At 41.2% G+C, this 6,829-nt stretch overlaps 1 protein-coding gene across 3 annotated transcripts in view; it reads left to right on the forward strand.

The window, feature by feature from the left end:
* Nucleotides 1-6,829, forward strand: part of EBF1 (EBF transcription factor 1) — a 388,330-nt gene that overhangs the window by 140,612 nt on the left and 240,889 nt on the right. The window lies entirely within an intron of this gene.

The raw sequence follows: 6,829 nt of genomic DNA on the forward strand, positions 1-6,829 counted from the left end.
CCCCATCAGCCATGCATCCATCTACACATTTACTGAGAAGCTGGGAACTGCCAGCTGTGTACAGGATACCCTGAGAAAATGATGGTTAGTCGCGTAGAAAAATTTACCTATTTGCATCAGCACAATAATACATAGGCACAGAAGACTTTCAGTTCCCCAAACCCAAGAGGTGGTTTAACAAGGTTATGTGAAGTTTGACATTCTGCTATACACATAGATGTAAAAGGGAGGTTGGGAAAAATACAGTAAAATCTCCCCTTTTGGGCAGAGCATTGTGCATATTTATTTTCCTAATTAAGGAAGGTGGCTTTTCCCCCACCTTTAAAAAAAAAAAATGTGTGCTTTCAGAATGCTCATGAAACTCGATTCTAGAACCATGGGTTAAATATCCAGTAGGCACAGGCTACTCTCCTCTTTGACCCTTGGGCTCCTCAACACTAATGGCACTCTGTTGCTGGTTATCTGCTCCCCGAGTGCCTTGAGAATCCCACCCCATGACTCTCAAGCTGAGGTGAGCCTTAGGATGCCACGTGGTAGCAGACTAATTAAGGAAAAAGAAGGAAACCACGGGCAACATCGTATCTTCCCAAACTGTGATTGGATCCTTCTCCCCAAATCTTCCTCTCCTTCTCAGTCTTCCTCTGGAGAGGTGTGTACAATGGTTAATTTGCTGAGTTTAGGAGAATGAAACATCAAGCAAACTGTCCTTGCTGAGATTTGAATTTGTGACTCAGGGCACTGACTTTTGTGAGAGAGCCCTACGTTCTTCAGAACAGATAGGTTAAAACCCTCAGTCTCGCTGTGTTTCTGCTGCCACTTCTCAGGTGGGGCATTCATTGCCATTTATTTATCTATGAGACTTGGAAAGCCATGGTCTGTACATAAAATGTGTTGGAGTTAATATGAAGAAGAAAGGAGCAATTACAACTGCTTAAAACAGTCTTAAAATATACTTAAGCAGAGGTTTGCCATGTAAACACACAATTAAAGCAGGAATTTGTGATGGATGCAAAGATGTGAGGGTCCCAGACATACTGTTTACTGGGGTAGTTAGCAGATGGATAAGTCAACTGATCCCAGATGTGCAGCTTATAAATATGAACTCACGTCTTCCTAGTGATGTATATCTGCAAGTAACACATATTGCTTTCTCTGTAACTCTGGATTATTTGCTGGGGGTAACTTTGTAATACTTTCTTTCTTAAAAAATAAAACAAAAGGATTTTTAACTGGCTTCCTCTTTCAGAAGTGGTAACCAAATACCTAGAAAAGGGTACTTTTGTGCAGGAGTCCTTTTAAAGGACAGGTTTAAATAGGTTTACTTTTTTCTTTCAAGTTCAGATATCTAAGCCTTATATCCCCAGCCACAGTTTTCAGATATTTGCAGCTAATTAATTCTTAGGAAATCTAATCTGAATTGAATTAATTTTCCCTTTTAGGGCGCATGAAGCAACTTTTAGGTAAAAAAAAAAATGAAAACAGCTTCTGTTGCACATAATTCTTGCAACTAATGAAAAGTAATATTGCTGTTTCTTTCAAATAATGCAATAACAAAAAACCGAATGAGAGCATTGCATGGTATTGTTATATTTGCTGTTTAAATAATTTAGCTGCAAAAATCTGAAAGCTGCTTTAGCTGTAATTAATTATTCATTAATGACATGCTAATTGCACAATACCTTTGAATATTTAACAAAATGCAAAAGCCAGGCTCTGAAGTGATGTTTTTAGCGCAAGGGGGGAACATCCTTTAGTCCATCACTGCGTCAGGAGGACAAAAAGAAGCCTTTTCTCAGATGTGAGGTAAAGTAGTTGTCGTGGCCTACTTTCCATTCACCATCCCAGTCACCCTTTGTGCAGGAGAATATCATGTCCTTATCTAGACCTAACAATTGACAGGGTGGTAAATCCCTTGACTTTTGTCCAAATGATTTCTCTACAAAAATGGGTTAATTATCGCCTTTCCCTAGCTTTTTGACTAACAAAAGGCCCTGGATCTCTTTTTTCCTTTCTTTCCTATTTACTGTAAGGAGCCCTTTGAAATGTGATAGTTTAATCGGCAACACCTTCTACAGGGGGAATACTGAGAAGCCAGCCTGGCCCTTGCCTGGAGCTCAGGTTGCTTTGTGAACATTAGCGTGGTTAGGAGATATGACCTTTATTATGCCAAAGCCATCCTGGACTTTCAGGATGAAAAACTCCTGAGTGCTCGGTAGTCGACTTCGTTTGTTTCTGCTAATAAAAGCTGGCGGGTTTTTAACTGTGTCTTTTAGTGGGTGGGATGACTGAAGGGCAGCAGTGTTGAACCAGCTTAGTTGTGTTTCATTAATTCCCCCGCAAGGCCAGGAGTTTGCATCTTTCTGCGCCCTGTCTCTGTTTCCAAGCTTCAAAGCTCCTCATTGTCTCTGACCTGTAAGTCAGGGATAGTCTTGGTAGTGGATAAGCAGGGAACAGGGACTGGCTTTTTCTTTTTATTTGGCGTTATGACCATCTTGGTCCCAATCAGAGAATCCACAGCCCCTAATTTAGTACAAGGCAGTGAGCTGTGTGGCAGCTTGTCCTTGTGGTTGAGAATATATTTCATGCACTAGGGCCTACTTACTCAGTCATATTTTGCATTTGACTCCCATTACTATTAATGGCATTTATGAACGCACATTGGCGGGAAGAAGACCCCATTGAATCTGTGCACTATCAAAGAGATGGGGAATTAGCATACTCTTATGTCTGGCCCATGATGGATTCTACTCTGCTGTGGAAAATACTTAGCAATTAAATGAGAAATCACCACTGTGAACATGCACCTGCCGGGAAGGAAAAAGAATGGAGTAGAGAAGAAGGAGCACTCACTCAAGTTGATACCAAGTTCCCTCTTTTGCTTTGGCATTCTCTCTTTGGGGAAATGTTACGTCTGCCTGTAGCCATTGTTCAACATGGCAGTATATAATAGAGTCTCTGTTTAGTAAACGCATGGCATCACAGGCCCACCCAGCCAAAAGTGTGTCAGGGTCAAAAGTGTTTATAGTCTATTTGGAAAGTCATAGCTTGCTACGTGAAAAATGAAATAATGCAAAAACAGTGTGTGATTCAGTGCCACATGAATCCAAGTGTTTGGGGATTGCAAAATGGCAAACCATGCGCTGGGTTCCAGCCCACAGTCTGATGTGCTTTGTTTGGCTTTTATTTTTCTCTTTTCAAGTTTGTACTAATATTTAAAAATTGGGAGATTTATATAGAAATCCAAATCTCCATTTTCTCTTGAAAAGTCAGAAGGTCTAGCAACATGGGGCTGCCATTCTGACATGGCACCAGTTGCTTGGAGCGAGGTACCCTGGCCTTGCTCTCCCCAGTTGGATATCACACCTGCCCGAGTTCTACTTCAGGATAGGGTGATTCAGGGTGGGAGTGACCATGAGTTATAGTGGTCAGGAAAGGGACCTTTGGACAAATTCCACCAAATTAACATGACATGCTCCCAAGATATTCAGCCATGATGAGATTTCAGATAGTTCACATCACTCATTGGTAACCTTTTCCTTTCTTGAATTCAAAGACGTCATACCTGAAGGTGTAGGCTAGGACACTGGGAAAATACCTGTATTACTTTCTGCATGGTCCTTAGGTCAGTACCAATTTCAGTAGCATCTGAATTTCTTAAGATATCTTGTATTTTTTTTTAAGACATCAAAATAACTTTCATTAAGCATCTTCTCTTTGCAAGACACTGGCTGGGCACTTCCCATATGAGTCAGCTCCTTTTCAGTTCCATAAAAGCCAGACTACAGCACGTGTATTGGACTGCTATAGTGACTGAGTTTTGTTGGGAAATGACAGTATGAAGAAGAGGTTAGTCTTCTTCATTGGCTACTGACCCTGGGCCTTTAGCCTGCCCTTACTGAGAACCTTGAGTTCATTCACTAAAGATTAATGAATGAGGTTGTTACATAAAACTTGCTTCTTCCCAAGTCCTAAAGTGAGTAACGTCCAAGAGAAGTAGGCAAGAGTGCCAAGAGAAGTCTGGTTCATGAGTATTAATGACACGTTTGGGTTAGGAAATAGAAAAAGATTGGTAAGCATCAATAAAGCATCAGTAATCCATTTTTCCTTAGCTCCCTGCCTTCATGGAAGCTAGCTTGAAGCCTTTCATTTTACTTCTCAGTATTAGGGAAACATCTGTGAACAAGCACCACCATTACACCACTGAGAATTGCTCAAAAGTGATACAACATTAATCTGTCATGTGCAAAATACTGCTGTGGTGAGCATGACTTATAAACCATATGAACTCATGAACCCTTCTTCCTGGAGGTTTGGATTGAGCTAGGGAATGGTGGTTACCCAAAGAGCATTTGTTCTTAGTTCGAATTCAGGGATAAGTATTCAACATGTGAGAGCTCAAGCATGAAGGTTATTATTGGTTAGATATGGGTAGGATGCATTTGAGTTAGAGCACGTTAATGATTGAGGAGACTCATTTAGTGAATTTACTGAATTCACACAATAGGGGAAGGCCTGTGTTTGTTAAGAGGGCCATCTATAGTCTTTTGAACCAAAGTCCTAGATTGGCCAGTCATGTCTAGATTAGGCATGGATCACTTTTTTGTCTTCTATGAAATTATCTTACTTGTTGAGATGGCCTGTTCTGGGAAAAGCCTGAACATAATTTCTCTATTGTGATTTGTCTTTTTATTGATGAAAATGTTTTAAAATAGCAAGAAGAATTACAAATTTGCACATAGTCATGGCATAGGATCTATGGTAATATACAAATTATACCTGTTCAACTGCTTTTGTGGATTAGAGACAAGTGATCATATATTAAAATATTAATGTTCATCAATAATTTGGGGAATTGTATAGGATTATAAAGAGAGGAGGAAAAGGTATGAAAGGGGCTGAAGTTACTATTCTCCTGTACACACAGACAAAATCACAAATGTCTGGTATAAAAAAGGAGGGGTCTTGAAATCCATTGGCATTTCCAGAAAATATTCCATGACCTACTCCTGTTGCAAATGTGCCTTTTACCATTGCAGGGTGATAAAATGCCACGATCCAACTCCAGAGTACAATTAAGGGCTTGTGTGATATAGCAGGCAGCCATTCCATACTTGAGAGTTTTCATTGTATAATTAAAATAAACTGAGGGGCAGGAGGCAGGAAATGAAGTGAGGGAGGAAGGTCTGGCTGAAGCATATTCAGACATGACATTTTCTGATGTCGATAACCATCAAGAGGTTGACTCTTCTGTCCATGAAGACAAGAATGTCACATGTCAGTCAAAGGCAGAACTGCCGGGCAGGGCTTGAGATGGAAGGAAACCACGTAGGGTCCATCTGGCTCTGGCGGAGCTGAGACTGGCCTCCTCTCAGGCTTTAATTGTGCTTTCTTAGTGTCTAGAGCGTCCACATCCAGATTGCTGATTGAGTACTGATGAATACGGAGATAGGTAGTGCAAAATTTGTTCTTCCCTTTAAAGCTGGGATTCTAGGCCATGCTTAATCCCAGTGGAGTTTATAAAAATAACATACCCAAGGAGCAATCTCAGAAAGACTTATATTTTTGAGAACCATTTTAAGCAGTTTTGGCCCTTATTCAGTAACTTGTGTAATGCCTCTGCTCCAGTGGCATACTTTTTTTTTTTTTTAAAGCATTCCAATGTGTATCCCTCCATGGGGGTCTTTGTTGCTCTATTTATATCTTGTAGTAAGCCACTTTCCTTATCCTTTGGCTAAGCAGAAGCTGCCATTGGTCTGCCCTCAGGCCTCCCCTGATATCACAGAGAGGTGCAGAAGTGTGAGAAGAACCCAGATCACCCTGAGCAAAGAAGGGAGTGAGGGCTCCACCCTGGGAGAATGCTGGTGATGTTTTCACACCCAAATGCTCTGGGCCCTACTCACATCACAGGGAACTGGAATGTCTGCTCCCCCTGGCAACCTATCCCTTTTGGCTCCTGAATCATTCTTAGGAAGCACACCCATCCTCTAGAAATGAAGGATTTATTTCCTTTAAGGATCATTTCATGTTCTTCAGCATATGCTATGATTTTCCATGTTGTAGCTTTAGAGAAAAACAGAGAACCAGTGGTTTGTAGGGCAAAGGTTGGATATTAATGGAGTCGGGATGCTTCACCTATAGAGTGAAGGACATTTTTTTAAATGTTTATTTATTTTTAAGAGACAGAGAGAGACAGAGTGCAAGCAAGGGAGGGGCAGAGAGAGAGGGAGACACAGAATCTGAAGCAGGCCCCAGACTCTGAGCTGTCACACAGAGCCCAACGTAGGGCTCAAACCCACGAACTGCAAGATCATGACCTGAGCCGAAGTTGGACGCTTAACTGACTAAGCCACCTGGCACCCCTAGTGAGGGACTTTTAAAACAAGAGGCTCCACATCTCTATTGGTCACTCCCTATTCCTACATATGAGGGAAATTTTTCCCATTCCAACTTTGCTTTCATGTGTAGCTTTGCTCTGACATGGTTATTCATCCTTCATAATTTCTATTGGCTGCAATTCTTCTTCTTACCTCCTACACTCTAGAGATGTAGATTGGCACGGCATGGATTAGAAAGGACCTTAATAAGTGAATGAACTTAAAATCGGTTTTGTCTCTCCTGCTTACACAAATCCATGGCAAGTGGCTTGCCCACAGTGCTTTGTTGAGGAGCATAGGAGGAAGGAAGTGCCATGACAAACAGTAACACTGTTCCCTGCATCAGAGAGAAGAGTAAAGGTGACTGTCAGGTATTTTCTATTGCTGACTGTGTCTAATCTTCCTATTTTCTATAGATGACTAGAGAAGTGACTCTAAGTGACTTGACTGACTGA

This window comes from Suricata suricatta, chromosome 6, assembly GCF_006229205.1.
Source record: "Suricata suricatta isolate VVHF042 chromosome 6, meerkat_22Aug2017_6uvM2_HiC, whole genome shotgun sequence".
NCBI classification, from domain to species: domain Eukaryota; kingdom Metazoa; phylum Chordata; class Mammalia; order Carnivora; family Herpestidae; genus Suricata; species Suricata suricatta.